At 41.0% G+C, this 21,602-nt stretch overlaps 1 pseudogene; it reads right to left on the bottom strand.

Annotated features, from left to right (window-relative positions):
* Nucleotides 1-16,749: 16,749 nt before the first annotated feature.
* The window catches only part of LOC142168110 (DNA-directed RNA polymerase subunit beta-like), a 72,109-nt pseudogene continuing 67,256 nt past the window's right edge, over nucleotides 16,750-21,602 (bottom strand).

Raw genomic sequence — 21,602 nt, 5'->3', positions numbered from 1 at the left:
GGTATTAAAAAATTGGTATTGATTTGAAACCGTTTGGTATTTGATTGAATGATTCTTCAAAAACTTTCTATTTGGTTTAGCCGATAAACCGTCCGATAATCGTTAATCCGATACCAATTCGTCTGTTTTCTTTTTGGATGGCTAGCGGATTACTATATTTATAATCCGATAACCGATAAGACGAACCGTTAAGCATAATTATCCGCCTGATCCGCCCGATAAGCACCCCTAGTTTACCCTTAAAAATGAGTAGCAATTAAATTTGTATGCGATTTAAAGAATACGTGATTACGAATGATCTAAGAACAACAAATAATTAGATTAAAGAGAGAATAAACGTTCAAACCAATCGTAATGGAACAATCAAGCCTAATCTTAAGTTAAACACTGAAATTCGCCCTCGATCGAAACCCTCGATATTGGCTCGGTAGCAATTAAAGAAGAGAGTAACTTAAGAACACTTTGATAATAGCTAGAAGACAAAAATGAACTCTTATTGCTTTGATATGCATGTCAACAGTGTGTTAGAATTAAAAAAATCTCCATTTATATAGTAGGAAAATTTCAATCCTAGTACAAGTCTAAATAAGGTAAAAATCTTTTTTTTCTAGTAAATGTCGATCAGCAGTTGATATCGAACGGGATTTGCACCTTAATATCTGGTTGAGGGCGAATATTACGGCTCCCTACTTGTCATGCTCAACCGTTTACTTTTTCTCGTGGGCTCGAAAATGTACTTGGCCCAGATCCGTTGTTTAACCGTGCCCGATCCCAGATACATCGTTCATCCCTCCCGAGCTCCGACACAAAGGACCCTTCGGCTTCGCTTGAAATTGCGTTGGACCGCGCTGCCCTCTCGTCTCTTTATTAGGGAATCGAGTATAACATTGTCCCCGATTTTACCCATACACATATAGTCCCTTCACTTTTCGGAGAGCAGATTTATCGAAGCGACGAGAAGTGATTAATTGACCCTGGTTCCTTCTTCCATACGCTATAACCAGGTCTATGGGTCAGTGAAACGTCCTATCAGTCCCGTCGTTCTGACTTCGGACGCGTGTCCTTCGTCGGTTGATCTTCCTCGAATGTGAAATGTGACGCATTAATTACCTCTTCTCTATAAAAGCTTCAATCCTTTTTTCACTTTTTTACTTTCCGATTCCAGAACTCCTCAATTTACCCCCAAACTTTTCACTTGCTTTTAACCCTTTCAAATCTTCATACATTGTTCTTCATACCTTCATATCTTCATCTTCAAATCTTCATAATTCATCCTTGAACCTTTAAGTTTGACCTTCAAATCTTCATCCTCATCTTCAAATCTTAATACTCGCCTTTATATATTCATATTCCCCAGAACTCGATGGTGAAGACTTCGAAATTCGTGCCTCAACAGACCGTCCCTTCAACTTCTAATCCGGCCACGGATGCTGAGGTGGTCGTACCTGAAGTGGCCCCGGAACCTCCTCTGAAAAACTTTATCCACGGAGGTTGCTCTATAGAAAATAACTTCAAGGTCAGAAAATCTTCCAGTCGACAGGATCGAGGCGGGGAGGTATGGAGGTACATATGCTCCATCACCGAGGACACACTCCTTACGGTTCGGGAGGATTGCAAATGGGAGGGCAAAGAAGTGGTCGTCCCGGGTCCTGATGACACCGGCAACTTCTGTCCACATGTGTCTAAGTGTTTACACATACCCCTTCACACTTGCCTTGGTGAATCCCATAGTCCTCGACTTTTGCAAAAGGTACGAGGTCTGCCTCGGGCAGATTCATCCCTCTTTTTGGAGGATAGTGATCCTCCTCCGCCACTTTTTTAATAATACTGAGGCACCCCGATTGACCATCAACCATCTGCTTCGTCTCTACAAACCCTGAATCTTCCGAGGGGGGTTAATCAAGCTCGTTCATTGGGCAAAAAAAGCTCCATTCTCCAGCATGGACGAAGATAGAATCAAGGCTGGCAGGGGAGATTCATTCGGGTGAAAATAGAGGATCTCATTCCCTCCGAGTTCCTGTTGTTCCCTGAAAAGTGGAACCTAGCCCGTAAGTTCCTCTACTTTTTAAATATTTAGAATTGCTTTTGGATTTTTGTTCTTCCTTTTCATTGCTCGGTTCTATCATCGTGTAGCGGTTGCCCGAGTTCCCAACGCAGTTCCCCACTTCAAAGAGTGGGTCGAGGGGATCTGCACACAGCTGTCATATTTGTGTTTCGGAGTCTTTTGGGACACTTAGTCCCTAAAGCTGTAGCTAAAGTTCTAAGATTTTGACCGTAGTTGGAACTGTGTGAAGATGACTCCGGAATGTAGTTTTGTCAGTTCCGTTAGCTTCGTTGGGTGATTTTGGACTTAGGAGCGTGTCCGAATTGTGTTTTGGAGGTCTGTAGCTAAATTAGGCTTGAAATGGCAAAAGTTAAAATTTTGGAAAGTTTGACTGGTAGTGGACTTTTTGATATCGGGGTCGGATTCCGATTCCGAAAGTTGGAGTAGGTCCATAATGTCGAGTACGACTTGTGTGTAAAATTTGAGGTCAATCGGACGTGGTTTGATAGGTTTTGGAATCGGTTTTAGAAGTTTGAAGTTTCAAAGTTCATTAAGTTTGAATCGGAGGGTGATTCGTGTTTTTAGCATTGTTTGATGTGATTTGAGGGCTTAGCGCAAATGGTGCAAACTCTCGAAGGGTAAGTGGGAGGCCCGTTCCCATGGTGAGTGCTCTCCTCGACCAAGGTTACTTTAATATTTAACTATCATTTTAACTAAGTCCCTCTCTTTCTTTCATAGGTTTTCCCAAGACCACTAAGCTCCAGGCATTAGACAAGGAAGAGGCTTCGTCCTCACCCGATAAACCCTTCGCTTCAGGACAGCCTGGGGTTGCTGCGAAGAAGGAGGAGAAAAAGAGAAGAAAGAGGAAGTCTTTGGGTTCCCCGGACGCCGAGGCCAAGAAGAAGAGGGTAGCGGTCTGGGCCCAAAAGAGTAACAAGAAGAGTACCCAGACCAGGGTACCGGACCCCAAATCCCTTTATCGGCTCAGGGACTTTACTGAAGATGATGACCTGGAGTTCGTCGTCCATGGGCCGACCATTGATAAAGAAGAGTGGGTAGCGACCAGGGGAAGTGACCGAGAGGTCGACCCCTCTTTGGCTCGGGAGCCCAAAGGAAAACCAGTGACTACGGCCTCCCGAGAATCTACTCCTACTCCGAGGGAAGCCGCGGGTGTCATTGACATCACGGGATCGGCGTCCCACACAGAGTCTCTATTCGACGAGGCTCAGCCCATCAAAGAGAAACCGAACGAGACGTCGCAGGCCGCAGATGAGGCCCTCAACTTATTCATTGAGGGCATGGACATCGGGGCATTGGAGGATTACTCCGGAGTTCGATCACCTCGAGATCCCGAAAAAAGATGTACCGTCGAAAGTATGCGGGCCGAGCTTGACCCCGAAGCTGGTGAAGCAGTTCCTTGCTCCGAATGTGGACCCTGACCGCAAAAGAACGGTCATGTTTACGATCCTGATGGATATCTAGGTACTGTCTGGACCAGTTGGCGGGTCAGTTATCTTCGCTGATTGGTGCCTGAAGAGGATCAGGCAAAGATGAACAAGGTGAGCGCACCGAGCCTTTACAACGAGGCACAACAGGCACTGAACCGGGTATTCTTCTCTTTCTTTGTAACCTTCGCGTAGTTCATTTAACCTTAGAGTTTCTTCATGATCTCATCACTTTATTTTTCAGGCCTCGGCGCTTCATCATGAAAGCTTCCTTTGATCTCGGAAGGAAGTGAGCCAGCTCGAGTTCGAGCTCAAGGAGCAAGTCCGGCAGAAGGACATCTACAAGGCTCTCAGCGATCAAAAAGACGAGTCCCTCAAGGACCTCCCCATTCTCCAAGCTGAGCTTGAAAAAGCTCAAAGGATGGCTTCATCCGTGAAACGTGAGCATGTCATACTGGTCGAGAAGGTAAGGATATTTGAGATTAAAAATGAGAGGCTAAGTGTAGTAGCTAACGACGCAACCTCGCAAGTCCAAGAGAAGGTAGATTTAATTGACCATCTCCGGGCCGAGATGAACGAGCTCAAAGCTTCGGCCGAGACGTTGAGGAGAAGGATGAACCTCTCGGCCTCGGAAAAGGAGGCTACCAAAGAGGAGTTGGCATCGGTCAAGGACCAACTCAGGGTGATGAAGGATAAGGCCGACAAGTGGTCTCAGCTAAATGATGATCTCAGAGCACAACTGGGTTCAGCCGTTTCAAAATGGGACGACCTTGGCCGGGAGTATACCGCGTTGAAGTCCAAGTTAGAGGCAGCTTCAGCCGATTCCTCCGAGGTGAATGAGATTGTCACTCCCCAAAACCGAGGAGCGCGACCGGCGCTCAACCGAGTAAACCCGACCGAGCAAGCCTGTTAGATTTCATTCTACCCAAACTCATCCATGAATAAAGATAATACATAATTTCATTAATTAGACACAAACGTGATCATGTCTACAATACCAATTTCTTACCATTAGTTACTTCATTTTTAAAGTCTCAATTCCACACATTTTTCGTAATCCGAAGTGGAAATAGTAATTCAAGTACAACATAACGAGTTTGACTTACCAGCACCAATATACAACCCACACTATGTCTACGGAGCCTCTATAGATAAAGAAGAGTACAATGATAATGTCGACAACAAGGCCCGAGCTATACCTCAAACAAAATATACAAAGTACAAAAGATACATGACCCCGGGATGAAGTAGGGCTCACCAAGTCAGCTGGGAAGAAGGTGTACTGCTATCACTGATCAATATCTCCTACTGTGGAACCACCTGCATCCATTTAAATATGTAGCGCCCCCGGTAAAAGGGACGTTAGTACCGTCGAATAGTACTAGTATGTATAACTAAACACCCTCTCAATAGAATGACAAATAATACAAACAAGATTATCATAATATCAATGAAAGCCTTAATCAACATCAAACCTCAATTTAGGATCAAGACATTATTTAAATTAATTTCCATATCTCACATTCGGAGATGTTTAGCATCGATATACCATTGTTCACAATACCATTATTTATTACACCATTGTTCACAATACCAATATCCACAATACCAATACTACCGTACTCTCAGCACGGAGTCCGATCACGACCCGGTCGGCTAGGCTATCTCATTAGAGACATCAACCACAATTTCTTTCAGTGTCAGTACCACCGTCTTTAACACGGAGTCCGATCACGACCCGATCGGCTAGGCTATCCATTAGGGACATCTACCACAATCATGATTTCAATTATAATTTCCAGCACAATCACCACCATGTGTGCGGCATGGTGTCCGATCACGACCCGACCGGCTAGGCTATCTTATTCGAGACATCAACCTTTTTATATCAATCATCGCATTTCATACTTCTTTTACATCTTTTCATCTCATTGGCACCAGTGGCCAAAATTATAAAATCATTCTTGGCACGTTGGCCGTATTTAGTATTTCATACTCACCTTTTTAATTTCAAATATCATCATCATCATCATCATCAACAACAAATACAATTCAAATTAAGGTGTGTAGTACACATGTGAGCAATTTAGAGTTTAAGGCACATAGAGATATTCCACAAAATTTGGCATAATAGCCTTCATTTGAACTTGACTTGAAGTCGAAACATTATTAATGCACATCCCATATTTTAACACATCCTTAATTTATAATATAATATGAATAAAGCATTTGAGATACTTGTCGAATATATATCTTTCAACCCAATCTTACTCGGAATAGCCAATTTTATAATGAATCACTCGGGACTTACATATTTTTCATGAATATCGTGTGATTCAATTCTAAGAGAAGAGTTTAGCCAACATACCTCACTTGAGCTTCCTTACACTCTAAATGTTCTGGAATTCTTAGCAACTTCAATCTATTTTAGAAATATAACAAATTGAACCAAAATTAGGAAGATGATCATGGTTCTAGCCCATTTGAGCATTTTATCAAACACTAGGTGTGCATAAGGTTTCAATGTCCTTTTATGGAGAATTCCATCATCCCACAACCCGCTCTTTTCCATCTTTAGCTCAACAATCTTCCTACACCCTTTGATAACACATGCATGTAAAATAAACAACTCACATGCCCAAAACTTTATCTTGCTAATTACCCATTTTCAGAAAATTTCGAAATTAAGGGTTAAGGTGTAGAATCTTACCTCTAGGATGAAGACCTAGTGAGTTTCCCTTCTTAATCTTCCAAAACTTGAGCAAGAATTGAAGAACAATTTTTGAAGAACACCTTCTCACTCTAGGGTACTCTATCTCACTCTAAAATATTAAATTATAGCTCAAACATGGCCCAAAGAGTTTATCTAACGAAATAGGGTCGGGTTTTAAAAATTCAAAAATGAAGCTCCGGAACAGGTTCTGTGATCGCATAATCAATATGCGGACCACATATCGGTCGCATAATTGCCGACCAAAATGACCAAAAGAACTGTCTGTGTATGCGGTCACTATGCGGTCCGCATAACTGTTATGCGGTCACATAATGCACTGCAGTATAGTTATGCGGTCGCATAGTCGACCCCATAATTACTTCCAAACTGACCCTCTCCCGACTCACTTCTATGGCCATTATGCGCCCCACAGAGTGATTATGCGGTCGCATAATAGACCGCATAAATGCACTTTTCCGCAAAAAAAATTCTTTTACTTTTCGTTGCATTGTTCAACCCAAAAAGTCCGATCCGCAGCTTGCAAGCTTGCTGCGAAGAATTTCTAGAATACACAACACATAAAACCAATTCGGCACCACGAAACATTATTTTCTTTTTGCAAAATTTTCGGGGCCTTACATTATCCCCCACTTAGAATCATTCGTCCTCGAATGAGGGTAAAAATCTCTTATTAGCGTCTTATGCAACTCAGTTTTCATACCACACACTAGCAGCCCTAAATTTGACTAACTCCCTAAATTTCCAAAAATTTCGCCAGAGTTTCCTTTGTAACTAGGCCTATCCACCTGTCAGAGAGCCCCAGAAACACATCCTAACAACATATACATAATCCAATGACATAACATAATACAAAACGACACCAATTGTGGCCTCGTAACCAATATATTTCCAGAAAGGAACATCCTTAATGCCAATTGTTCAAATGATACAAAATTCATAGAAAGTAAGTTTTATAATTTTTCCTAGACCACAACTTTATAAATACATGGTCATTTAAACAAATAAGGATACTTTTTCGTCATTTCTTCCTCGGCCTCCCATGTAGCCCCTTCAACCTGTTGGTTTCGCCATAGCACTTTCACGGATGCAATTTCCTTATTTCTCAATTTTCGGACTTGCCGATAAATAATAGAAATCGAAATCTCTTCGTAAGTCAATTTCTCATTTACGTCAATAGTCTCAACCGGAACAATGAGTGTTGGATCTCCAACTACTTTCTTCAACATAGACACATGAAAAACTGGGTGTACTAATGACATCTCAGGTGGTAGCTCAAGCTTGTACGCCACCTCACCGATCCTCTGAATAATTTTGTACGGTACGACATACCTCGAACTCAATTTCCCTTTCATGGGGGAAACTTTCAAGAATACCCAATCATCTTCTTTGAACTCCAAATCCTTACGACGAACATCCGAATAGGATTTTTGACGACTCTGAACAGTCTTCAACGGCTCCTTAATGATTTTAACTTTTTCCATGGCCTGATGCACGAGGTCTGGCCCTATTAACTCTGCCTCCCCAATTTCGAACCACCCAATGGGAGATCTACATCTCCTATCATATAAAGCCTCTAACGGTGCCATTTGAATTCTAGCATGATAGCTATTGTTGTATGCAAATTCTATGAGTGGTAAATGATCATCCCAACTATCTTTGAAGTCTAGAACACAAGCGCGCAACATATCCTCAAGCGTTTGAATAGTCCGCTCTGCCTGCCTATCAGTCTGCTGGTGAAAGGCTATACTAAGATTCACTTGAGTACCCAAGCCTTGCTGAAATTAATTCCAAAACTTAGCAGTGAATTGTGCTCCCCGATCAGAAATGATGGAAACTGGGGTGCCATGCAACCTGACTATTTCTTTGATATATAACTGAGCATATTGTTCCACTGTATCGGTAGCCTTAACCGGCAAGAAGTGTGCTGATTTTGTGAGTCGATCCACAATCACCCAAATTGAGTCAAACTTGCGTGGAGTGTGCGATAATCCTACTACAAAGTCCATATTAATCATTTCCTACTTCCACCTTGAAATTTCTATGTCCTGTGCCAACCCACCGGGCCTTTGGTGTTTGGCCTTCACTTGCTGACAATTCGGGCATCTTCCACAAAGTCCGCCACATTCCTCTTCATATTATTCCACCAATAGACTTCATTAAGATCATGATACATTTTTGTAGAACCTGGGTGCACGGAATACCTAGAAGTGTGAGATTCAGTCATAATTCTTTCACGGAGACCATCCACGTTTGGAACACATAGTCGCCCTTGGTACCTTAGTGTACCATCATCCATTCCAAGAGAAAAGGCCATGGTCTTATGTTTATGAATTCCCTCTTTCAATTGCACTAACAATGGACCGTTGTATTGCTTCTCTTTGACTTCCACAACAAGCGATGATTTAGCCCTATTCTGCACAATTACCCCTCCTTTACTAGAGTCCACAAGACGAACTCCCAAACTAGCCAATCGGTGAACTTCCTTGGCCAGTGGCCTTTGATATGCCTCCAAGTGAGCCAAACTACACATGGATTTCCGGCTAAGAGCATCTTCCACAACATTGGCCTTTCCTGGATGATATAAAATATCAATGTCGTAGTCCTTGAGTAACTCAAGCCATCTTCTCTGCCTCAGATTCAATTCCTTCTATTTGAAAATATATTGAAGGCTCTTATGATCCGTGAATATATCCACATGGACCCCATATAAATAATGACGCCAAATTTTCAATGCAAATACCACTGCCGCAAGTTCTAAATCATGTGTTGGATAGTTCTTTTCATGATTCTTTAGTTGCCTAGAAGCATAAGCTATCACTTTCCCATGTTGCATTAATTCTCGCCGCAAAGAATTTCTATAATACACAACACGTAAAACCAATTCGGTACCACGAAATATTATTTTCTTTTTGCAAATATTTACGGGGCCTTACAAAGATGCTGGCCCAATACAAAAGTGACATGGAAATAGCAGAGGCCCGCTTGATAACAAAGGCCGAGTACATAAAGTGGCTATCCCGGAGGGAGACCCTCAGGGAGATTCATGCCCGGGGGTTCAATCTATCGACCGAGATTAAAGAGGCCAAGAGGCTCGAGGTCGAGGCTAAAGATATATATGAGCCCGAGGGTTCCGGTACTGAATCGGGCTCTGGTGAAGACTAGGCGGAGATGCCTTAGTTAATTTTTTGTTTTCTTTTGTACATATTTTTTTGTTAAATTTTAGGCCGTTTTATCGCCTTTGTAAATATTTTTGGAATATACATAAAAAATTCCCTTCAGCCATAATGTGTCTTTTACTTTTCTATATCCATTTTCAACTCTTTATTTGAAAGATGTCATTAATGCCTTAGCATAAAATTGGACATAATCTAGAGTGCTCGTTCTCCGGAAGCCTGAATGAGGCCTGGTTTCGATAAGAACTCTGAGTTGATTAAGCTTCGAAATACCTAATAAAAAAATGAAGACTTTAAGATACTTGAAGCTTTTAATCGTACACGATGGTGTTTTACCAAGGGCGACCTTTTAATAGGTTTTAATCATATGTAAGGACCTTACTTTCTGAGTACGGACTTGGACGTCTCCAAGCCATTTTGAGTTGGCCATAGCCTTTCATGTTCGGGCCTTGCCTAATAGGCTTGGTTCCTTCGGGATTCGATAGCCCGAGCTATCCGATCTTATTATTGGATAACAGTCCCCAACTGGGGGAGGCCCATAAGCTCTAGGATTTAGGATCCGTTATTTGTTCTAAGTAACTCAACGAATATATCGATGGTGCAAATATGTCATGATAAAATATAGAGGGAAAATATATTTCATTACTTTGTATGTAGAGTACATAATCAGAGTACATAAGCTTTCTGCCATGGCAAGAATGAGCTACACGGGTACGGTTTGTTTGACCGTTTGACCCTTAAAATGAATTCTAATAATTGATTCTTGGCTTTTAATATCAAATAAGAACACATTCTAAGGATCCTAACTTAGGGCATAATGGTCCCCCAGTACTTGAGACTGAGCTTGTGAGGGCTCGAATAATGTCGGTCAAGTACGGGTGGTTAGCAATTTCGGCCTCAAGCCGGTCTTCGAAACTAAGGTAGCACATTTTACTGTTGCCTCGTTAAAAACCTTGCCGTAAAATCCACTTCAGAATAAACCGGTCCAAGGGAAAAAGAGTACAACATGTGCTTTTAGACCTAATTGTCAAATTTACCCTAGACCGAGTACCTGCATAAGTTAGTCCAAAGCATAACAATTTCAAAGGAAATTGTGTTCGTACCTTAGTAGTAGTACCGCTTTAAGTGTTCCACATTCCAATTATTTTGTAGTTACACACCGTTCCCTAACTCGATCTTATATGAAACTTTCCTGGTTATTCTGATAACTCTATACGGACCTTCCCAGTTTGGGCCTAGTTTCTCGTTGTTTGGGTTCTTGGTGTGCAGTGTAACTTTCTTAATACCAATTCCTCCACTTGGAAATGTCGAAGGTTAGACCTTCAGTTGTAGTACCTCCCCATTCGCTGCTTTTGGGCAGCTAACCGGACCAGGGCGGCTTCTCCCCTTTCGTCCAACAAGTCCAAACTCGTGGCCATGGCCTCGCCGTTTGATGTCTCAGTAGCATACTGGAACCTTAGACTTGGTTCCCCCACCTCGACCGATATTAGAGATTCCGTTCCGTAGCCGGTACTTGACTTCAAAGTCGTTAGATATGCCCACAAAATTTTGGGCAAGATTTCTTTCCACTTTCCCTTCAAAACGGTCAATCTCTTCTTCAAGTTTTGGAGTATAGTTTTGATTGTTGACTATGCTTGTCCGTTCCCACTAGGGTGGTAAGTTATAGATAAGATCTTTTTAATTTTGTGGTCTTTGAGAAACTTACTTACCTTGCTGCAAACAAACTGCTTCCCGTTGTCGCAAACGATCTCAGCCGGTATCCCGAATCGGCTTATTATATGATCCTAGATGAATTCGATGAACTCTTTCTCCCAAACCTTCTCAAACGCCTGAGATTCGACCCACTTGGAGAAATAATCAGCCATGAATAGTATGTATTGGGCTTTACCGGGTGCCCATGGCAAGGGACCGGCAATGTCCATCCCCCATTTCATAAACGGCCATGGCGATAGTACTGGGTGAAGTATTTCCCCTGGTTGATAAATCATCGGGGTGTGTCTTTGTCACTCCCTACATTTTCGTACGAAGTCTTTCGCATCCTTCTCCATCTCGTTCCAGTAGTAACCGACTCCGATCAATTTCTAAACCAGGGATTCTGCTCCTGAGTGGTTTTTGTAAGTGCCCTCGTGTACCTCTCTCATGGTGTAGTCAGTCTCCCTCGGACCCAAGCAACTAGATTGTGGCCCGAAAAAGGATCTTCTGAATAATTTCCCCTCGACCAAGCTGAACCTGGCAGCTTTAGCACGTAGGGCTCTTAACTCCTTGGGATCCGATGTCAATTTTCCTTTCTCCAGGTAGTCTATGTATTTGTTTCTCTAATCCTAAGTCGAGCTTGTCGAGTTCACCTCAACGTGACCTTCTTCTATCAGCTAGTTCATCAATTGTACTACTGCTCCGAAGTCAAATTCATTGGAGTCGACCGACGACCCCAAATTGGCCAATGCATCGGCCTCGTTATTTTGATCCCGAGGTACGTGCTGTAGAGTCCATTCCTTGAATTGGTGTAAGGTCACCTACAACTTATCCAAGTATCTCCGCATCCATTCCTCTTTTACTTAAAAGGTCATGTTGACTTGGTTTACGATAAGGAGGGAGTCACATTTGGCCTCGATCACTTGGGCCCTCAGGCTCTTAGCCAGTTCTAGACCTGCAATCATAGCCTCATACTCGACTTCCTTGTTAATCAATTTCACAGTTCTAATAGACTACCTAATTACATTACCCGTAGGTGGTTTTCATTGGAAGCACTGTTCATGAATAGGGTCTAGAACCCCGAGCTTATCCCCGAAGTGAGCAGCAATTCCTTCTCAAACTCGGGTACCAAGATCGGCGTAAAGTCGGCCACAAAGTCTGCCAAAATCTGAGTTTTTATGGCGGTCCGGGATTTGTACTCGATATCGTACCTGCTAATTTCTATGGTCCATTTGGCAAACCGTATTATGCATGACATTCCTCAACTGGTACGAGGTCACGACACATTTTAATTTCCTAGAAGCGCTTAATAAGGCGAGCGCTAATTTTTCTAAGTGTGGATACCTTGTTTCGGCATCGCCTAAGGTCCTACTAACATAATAAATAGGAAATTGCGTACCTTGTTCTTTGACGAGCTAAAAACACAACACAAAATTATGCTCGCTAGTCGAATATAGTATAGAAAATATCGTATCCACAAGGATTAGATTTAAACAGTATTTTCGTAGCTTCTAGTTTTAATTGCTATCCAAAATGATCAACAATTTAGAGTTGTGTAATTTAAAACTAAAATTTACAAAAAGTCTAAACTATTGGCTAATGGCAACTGCAACAATAGAAAGAAAGAAGATATCAAAGGGAGAAAATAGGGGTTGATTGGATAGGTGTAAGATACTTGTTTGGGAATTAATTCTAGTAACTTCACTTCTACAGTTCAAGTGCGTCTCTCGAATTCACTCTATTATGTTCAAACATTCAGTAAAAACTCCTCTCTCGATTAAGTCTCAACCTTACGATATGAACTAAGTTAAGCTTGGTGAAGATATGCAAGAATTCGTAGTGGATTGATCCTTAGGAGAACCTCTTTCGATTATCCTCCTAACTAGGTCTAAACATTAATTCAACTAGCCTCTTTCAATTACTAACAAGAATAAATAAATTCAACCAATAATATATTGAAACACATCACAAATTATGCCTCTTTCGGTTACATAAACAAGTGAATATATATGCAATAATAAAAACACCCAAAACGCTTAAATACATAAAACTAGAGCTAATATCCACAAATAATTTTCAAAACACCAAATCCATCAATCCCTAAGGAAGAATTACTCCATGGATAAGGAGAAACTCATCACAATTAAGTTTAAGTCAAAGGAAAATATAAAATATCCAAAATCTTGTCTTGAGTGAGGATGAATGGTGAAATCCTTGTGCTCTTGCTTCTCCCTCTTCTCCTTAGCATCCTTAGGTCTAAATTATGTCAAAAGTACTCAAAATACAATTTTTCCATGTATATATACCAAGTAGGGTCGATCCCAAACAAATACACCTTCTCCTACGTGAAATAGGACACTTTTTCTGGATAGTACGTGTGCGGCCGCGCACCTGGAAGTGTGCCCCCGCACTTGGCCGCGCACTTTTCACCCTGTTCTGCCTCATATGCGCGCCCAATGCACGACCAGTGCGTGGCCGTGAACGTGGGTGGTGTTCTGTTGGGAATTTGGAAAAATATAAAACATGAAAGTTGTAGCCCTTTTAAATAGCTTTCCAACGATATATTGTGGAGCCCAAACGCAGTTCTGAGCAAAAAGGCATGTGCATTTTACTGGACACTTCACAATATGCTTGCTTGATTCTTCGTTTTGTTCCACTATCATCCGTTGATCCCCGAACACGATCCTGACTTAATCCTTGGGCTTTTACTCAGACTTCAAAGCTCCCGAATAGCTTGAATTCATTCCATAACATCTACATAGATCATATTACTCCTACAAGACATAAAACACACAATTAATGCAAAATACTAGTGATTAAAGCTCCAACTCAATTAAAGTGCAGTAAATTAGAGTATAATAATCGACTAAAACATGAGATTAAAGCCTACCATCAACACCCCATACTTAAACCATTGCTCGTCCTCGAGCAATCAAACTACACTTCATAATGACACGACCTTTTTAAACAACCCTTATATCTCATCAAACCAAGAATATTTAAAATAGACTAAGCACAATAGTGTAACATCTTCACCTCAAGAATTGACTCACAAGCACCACACATTATTCACAACTTACTCACTTACTCTAACATAGAGGTCAACGACATTACCTTTCCTTCATGAATCAAGTACCCTCACACAACAAAAGAGAGTAGTTCCACACACCATAAAAATTTAGAACAATCAGGAACTCAAGATAGAAAGAATTCATTCACTCTCAGAAACAACATTCATATTCCACAAAAGATGAACTATAAGCTTGCCCGTAGTGTACTACTCTACTAATTGAGCTCATTCAGTGAAGGATCAAGTAGGACTTTAATTGGTTGTAATATAGGCTGCGGGACAGGTAGTATATATTTGGATATAAGAGTGATTACACTTCCCTAAGCACTTTAATACATACAATTTCATTCAAAACCCCACATTTATGTCAAACCAATCCTCCACCTTCACATCAATATACATTAACTCCCAACTTCTTTAAGCACAATTACATCAAGAGTTACCACTTATCAAAGATCATTTTTCACAATCATACAACTACATAAATTTTTCTTTTTCTTTTTCAATTCAAGTGGCTCTTACTTTTTCATTTCAGTGCACCTTCTCCTTATTTCATTAGTTCCACTCAAAAGTCAAACCAACCACCCCCACACTTCAACTTTTACAAAGTTCATACAATTTCAAGTGCTCAAGAGAGATAAATGGTTCAAATAAATGGCCAATTCAAACAAATGGGTAAGGCTTGTAATGTGGTTGCCAAAAAATAGGATTATAGGCTCAACGGGGTTAACTACGATTCATAACAAGTTGGTCGGTAAACTATATAGCTGGCCCAATAAAGAAACGCCTATATCACTTCCAAGACTAAACAAAACTACTATTTCGCTTTGCACACACATGGGGCAAGTTTTAGATGTCAAATGCAATGCACAGAATACACCAAACCTCACACATACATGGCACATAACTCACTCAAGATTGGATCATCAAGACACCCTAGTCAAAGCAGTTAAGCAAAGTAAAGATCATACAATTTAAGGCACTCACACAAGAGTCAAAAACTGAGCCTAAGCGTCACAACCAAAGCACTCACTATTCTCAAGGCATGATCAAGTCAAGAGATATTTCTTCCATTTCAAATCATAGCACAAGGTATTCCTACTTCTAAAAACAAAAATCTAACTACACCCGGTTCAAACAAAACCTTTGGAAAAGAACCGCGACACAAAGAAAAACCAAGGAGTAATTAATACACTAACTACAAAAGAAAATCTTTTTGTCTTTTTATTTCGACCTAATTCCCTCAAGGAACCCGTCGAATGTTATCCATCATCGGAAAAAATAAAATTTTTTAAAATTTTAATGGTTTTTTCAATTGTTTCTATCTCTAACTACTAAAATTAACAAAAACTAAAATACATATACATACAACATACAAATATCCCCCTACCCCACACTTTAAGTTGTGACATGTCCCCATGACACACAATTAAAAAGCATAAGGTAAAGGAAACTTTCCTGAATTTTCAGTCAGGGTCTGAGTCGAAGTCGGGCTCCATTCCACACGCCTGAACTAGTGCACACATCCACGCAGATAACTTCTTCTCAACCTTCTTGGGGTATACCCCACACTTGTCTTTCTCAATCACTGGAGCCTTCTCTTTTGAACTCTTCAGCTTCCACTCAACATTTGCAACTGGCTTCTCCTTTTTCACTCCAGTTGCTACATTCATCTCAAAATTCATTGTTTCCTCACCCACTCTAAGCATGAGTTTTCTATCATGTATATACAGTATAGCTCTTCCCGTTGTTAAAAATGATCTTCCTAGGATGAGGGGGGCCTCCTTGTTCTCCTCCATATTCACCACTATAAAATCTACAGGAAATACGAACTTATCCACCCGCACCAAAACATCTTCTACTATCCCCTCGGGTGTTATAGTCGTTTGGTCTGCCAGCTGTAAAGATATTGGCATCAAACTTATCTCTCTAATCTCCTTCTCCAGTTTCCTATAAATAGATGATGGCATTAGATTAATTGAGTCACCAGAGTCACATAAAGATTTATCAAAGTTAAGAGTGCCTAAAGAGCAAGGTATCGTAAAACTCCGTGGATCTCTACACTTTTGTGGGAATTTGTTTTGCAATATTGCATTGCAATACTCTGTAAGTTTGACCACTGATGTCTCTTCTATCTTCCTCTTCTTTGTAAGGATCTCCTTCAAGAACTTTGCGTAAGCTGGCATTTGTGAGAGAACTTCCGTGAATGGCAAATTTACATTAACCCGTCTCAGCATATCTAGAAATCTCTCAAACTGCTTATCCAACTTTTCTCTATAGAGATTTTGGGGAAAAGGTAAAGCGGACATGTGCTTGCTCTCTTCATTGGATTCCTCCTTTCTTGAAGTATTCTCCTTTTTCTTTTTCTCAGATCCCTTCTTGCCTTTCTTCTTCTCAATCGTTTTATCATCATTTTCAATTTTCAGTTCCTTCCCACTTTCTTTTTCAGGCGCAGTTTCTTTGTGAATTGGAGTAGGATATTTAAACACTTGTCCGCTTTTCAAGGTCACAACATTTACCGTTTCTTTGGGATTCTTTTCAGTATCAGCTGGCAGAGTACTTGGAATTTTCTCGGATAATATAGTTTCAATTTATCCCACTTGTCTCTCCAAACTTTGCAAACCTGTCCCAAGTTCTTTAATAGCTGCACCATGAGCATCTAATCTCTCATCTGTCTTGATAATGAATGACTTCATCAGATCTTCTAACCCAGACTGAATTGGCCGTTGAGGCTAAAACTGCGGCCTATGTTGATTCACAAAACCAGGAGCTCCTTGAAATCTGGAGTTATTTTGTTGCCATGCATTTGCTGTACCCCCAGGTGAACTCCGTGTAAAACCAGGGTGCTTCTGACCCATTGCATTGAAGTTGTAATTACCAACAACATTAACTTCCTCGATCGAGGCTTGACACTCATAGGTAGGGTCCTCTTCCACATATGTCACATGCTGCAGGAGGCTCACTGTGTATTAAAGCTAAAGTTATCTTCCTTATTTCCTTTGCCATGACACCAAGATGTACCTGCATAGATGTGTTAGCATTAACTTGGTGAACACCAATCATTCTTCTTCTTTCAGCAACTTCAGAGGGCCACTGATTTGCATCCTCAGACAACTCATCTAGAATAGTAACTATCTCTTCTAGTGTCTTTTTCATCAACGGACCTCCAGCTGCGTTGCTCAATGTTCTGTGTGAAGTTGGTGTCAATCCATCCCAAAAATTCTGGAGTTGCATCCAGAGTTCTATTCCACTATGTTGACACTTACACACTATTTCTTTGAACCTCTCCCAAGCTTCAAACACCGTTTCAGTCTCATTCTGAAGTTGTGGATTTCCCTTCTAAACTTGCCCGTCTTAGCTGATGAGAAATATTTGTCAAGAAATTTTATGATCATCTCATCCCATGTTCTAATCGATCCATTAGGCAAGCTTCGAAGCCAGTGCTTTGCATCGTCTTTGAGAGTGAAGGGGAATGCCCTTAAGTAGACTGCATCTTGTGACACACCATTATATTGGAAGGTGTTCATAATCTTCTCGAAGTCCATCAAATGATTGTTTGGATCTTCGTTCATATTTCCTCTAAAGACACAGCTATTTTGGAGGGTTTGAAGTAACCCCTACTTTAACTCAAAATTATTAGCTGCAACAGGAGGTGGTCTCACACTCTATAAGCCTTGGTTGTAGACCGGTCTAGCATAATCACCAAGTGGTCTTCCGGTACCGGGAGCTATATTTCCGAATTGGTCTGCACCCACAGGTCGATGTTGTGCAATTCTTCGAGCCCTCTCCTCCTCATAGACAAGTTGTAAGTTAAAAGAGTTGTCTCCTCCGCATCTCGTGCAGCTTTTTCTCTTTGCTGAGCTGCCTTTCTTGCAGCCAAATCAATATTATCCTCATCTTCCGCCATAACTTCTTTGGTTGAGGATTGCCCAACCTTCTCTGTATTCGCAGGGAGATTTATTTCTTTCCTCAGCTGTCGCAGTTGCTTTTTAATTTCCGACTCGTATGGTAGCAATTCCTTCCCAGAAGATCGGGTCATACAACAATCTAACTTGTAGCCTGCGCACAGTCAAGGAACACCAAACGTAAAAAGTGAAAAACAAAATAAAAAGAAAAATTCCTGAATTAGCACTACAAACTATTTCCAACATTATTGATTGCCAATCCCTGGCAACGACGCCAAAATTTGATGAGCTAAAAGCACAACACAAAATTATGGTCGCTAGTCGAATATAGTATAGAAAATATCGTATCCACATGGATTGGATTTAAACAGTATTTTTGTAGCTTCTAATTTTAATTTCTATCCAAGATGATCAACAATTTAGAATTGTGTGATTTAAAATTAAAATTTACTAAAAGTCTAAACTATTGGCTAATGATAATCGCAACAAGAGTAAGCAAGAAGATATCAAAGGGAGAAAATAGGGGATGATTGGATAGGTGTAAGATACTTGTTTGGGAATTAATTCTAGTTACTTCACTTCGACGATTCAAGTGAGTCTCTCGATTTTACTCTATTATGTTCAAACATTCAGTAGAAACTCCTCTCTCGATGAAGTCTCAACCTTACGATATGAACTAAGTTAAGCTTGGTAAAGATATGCAAGAATTCGTAATGGATTGATCCTTAGGAGAACCTTTTTCGATTATCCTCCTAACTAGGTCTAAACATTAATTCAACTAGCCTCTTTCGATTACTAACAAAAATCAATGAATTCAACCAATAAGATAAAGCAACACATCACAAATTATGCCTCTTTCGATTAACTAAACAAGTGAATATATATGCAACAATAAAAATACCCAAAATGCTTCAATACATAAAACTAGAGTTAATATCCACAGACAATTCTCAAAACACCAAATCCATCAATCCCTAAGGAATAATTACTCCATGGGTATGGAGGAATTCATCACAATTAAGTTTAAGTCAAAGGAAAACATAAAACATCCAAATCCTTGTCTTGAGTGAGGATGAATGGTGAAATCCTTGTGCTCTTGCTTCTCCCTCTTCTCCTTAGCTTCCTTAGGTCTACATTATGTCAAAAGTACTCAAAATACCGTTTTTCCATGTATATATACCAAGTATCGTCGGGCCCAAACAAATACACCTTCTTCTACGCGAAATAGGACACTTTTTCTGGACAGGACGTGCGCGGCCGCGCACGTTGAAGTGTGCCCGCGCACTTGGCCGCACACTTTTCACCCTGTTCTGCCTCATATGCGTGCCCAATGCGCGGCCATTGCGCGACTGTGAATGTGCGTGGCGTTCCGTTTGGAATTTGGAAGAACATAAAACATAAAAGTTGTTGCCCTTTTAAATAGCTTTCCAACAATATATTGTGTAGCCTAAACGGAGTTTCTAGCAAAATGTTATGTGCATTTTTCTCGACACTGCACAATATACCTGCTCGATTTTTTGTTTCATTCCACTATCATCCGTTGATCCCCGAATATGATCACGACTTAATCCTTGGGCTTTTACTCAGACTTTAAAGCTCCCGAATAACTTGAATTCATTTCATAACATTTACATAGATCAGAATCACTCCTACAAGGCATAAAACACACAATTAGTGCAAAACACTAGCGATTAAAGCTCAAACTCAATTTAAGTGCAATAAATTAGAGTGTAATAATCGACTAAAATATGAGATTATAGCCTACCATCATTCTTACCAAACCAGGACACCACTTACCGGCACTTCGGAAACTGCCAAGTAGAGGTATAATTGTTCGTCCGCCTTCTGAGTGTGCAACAAGGGAGGGCTCGACAGGTATTGCTTGAGTTCTTCTAAAGCTTTCTGGCACTCCGGGGTCCAAGAGAAGTCGTTCTTCTTTTTAAATAATGAGAAAAACCGATGGCTCTTATCCGATGATCTCGAAATAAATCGGCCCAACACAATTATCCGTCCGATCAATCTTTGTACCGCCTTAACATTGCCAACTATGGTGATATCTTCTATAGCTTTTATTTTGTCTGGGTTGATCTCTATTCCCCAGTTAGATACCATGAACCCGAGGAACTTGCCCGAGCTGACCCCGAAGGCACACTTCTCCAGGTTTAGCTTTATGTTGTACTTGCTCAATATGTCGAAGGTTTCCTGCAAATGTTTTAGATGGCCCTTTGCTCGCAGGGACTTAACCAACATATCGTCAAAATAAAACTCCATTTATTTTCGTATTTGTTCTTCGAACATCCAGTTAACTAGGCAGTTGGTACGTGGCACTGATGTTCTTTAGCCCAAACGGCACTACGTTTTATCAATAGGTGCCGAATTTGGTTATGAAAGAATTTAGTTGCCCGGGTCCATCTGAATTTGGTTGTACCCGGAATAAGCGTTGAGAAAACTCAGTATCTCATGTCCGGCCGTTGCTTCAATCATTCGATCGATGTTAGTCTAAGGGAAAGAATCCTTCAGACATGCCCTGTTTAGATCCTTATAATCTACACACATCCTAGGCTTTTTCCCTTTTTTAGGTATTTAACTTCCCTATTGGAACCTATTTTCAAAAGTTTAGATACGTCGTCTTTGATGAATGCGTGTTTGATCTCAGACTGTGGCCTTCTCTCTTCTATTTGACCGGCTGGAACTTTGGATCCAGGCTCAATTTATGAGTCATTATCTCCGGTGGGATCCCTGTCAACACTAGATGGGACTTGGTGAAAAAATCGACATTAGCTTTAAGAAAATCAATAAGCTTTTTCCTGAGCTTGGGAGTTAGTCCTGTGCCCATGTATACCTTTCGATCTGGTAGGTGCTCGATCAGTATAACCTGCTCCAATTCCTCGATTGTCGACTTAGTGGCATCGGTATCATCGGGCGCTATAAAAGATCTCGGGATGCCGTAATCATCCTCTTCGTCCGCCACATGCTCATCCTATTTTCCCAGCCCGGTTGAGGTCGGGATCGTTGATTGCTATTTGGTTTCCTTTTCTTAGGCCAGTTCCCTACTTTCTGATGTCGAAATCGCGAGCACCGGGATTATTTCATCAAAAGCGAACATTTCCTTTGTGGCATACTGTTCCTCGTATATTGTTTTAACTCCTCCTAAAGTGGGAAATTTCAGCTCCTGATGTAAGGTTGAAGGCACCACTCTCATGATGTGACCCATGGACTTTCGAACAAGGCGTTATACCTCATATCCCCCTTGATCACGTAGAATTTTGTTTCCTGGGTGGTCCCAACAGTGTTTACCGGTACAGTTATCTCACCCTTCGTTATCTCGCACGCCATATTGAATCCGTTCAATACCCGGACCGCCGGTACAATTTTGTCCAACAATCCTAGTTGTTCTACGACCCTCCATCGGATGATATTGGTCAAGCTACCTTTAAAGCCCCGTAATATTGCATAGTTGACTCGGGCTATTTATGAAAGTTTAAGAGGGTAATAGAGTCAATCTCGGAGTTCGTGCGGACCCACTAGGGGATAGCAGT

The sequence above is a fragment of the Nicotiana tabacum genome, chromosome 13 (assembly GCF_000715075.1).
Source record: "Nicotiana tabacum cultivar K326 chromosome 13, ASM71507v2, whole genome shotgun sequence".
NCBI lineage: Eukaryota > Viridiplantae > Streptophyta > Magnoliopsida > Solanales > Solanaceae > Nicotiana > Nicotiana tabacum.
Note: the sequence above shows the minus strand (reverse complement) of the source record. Positions and strands in the feature narration are given on the sequence as shown.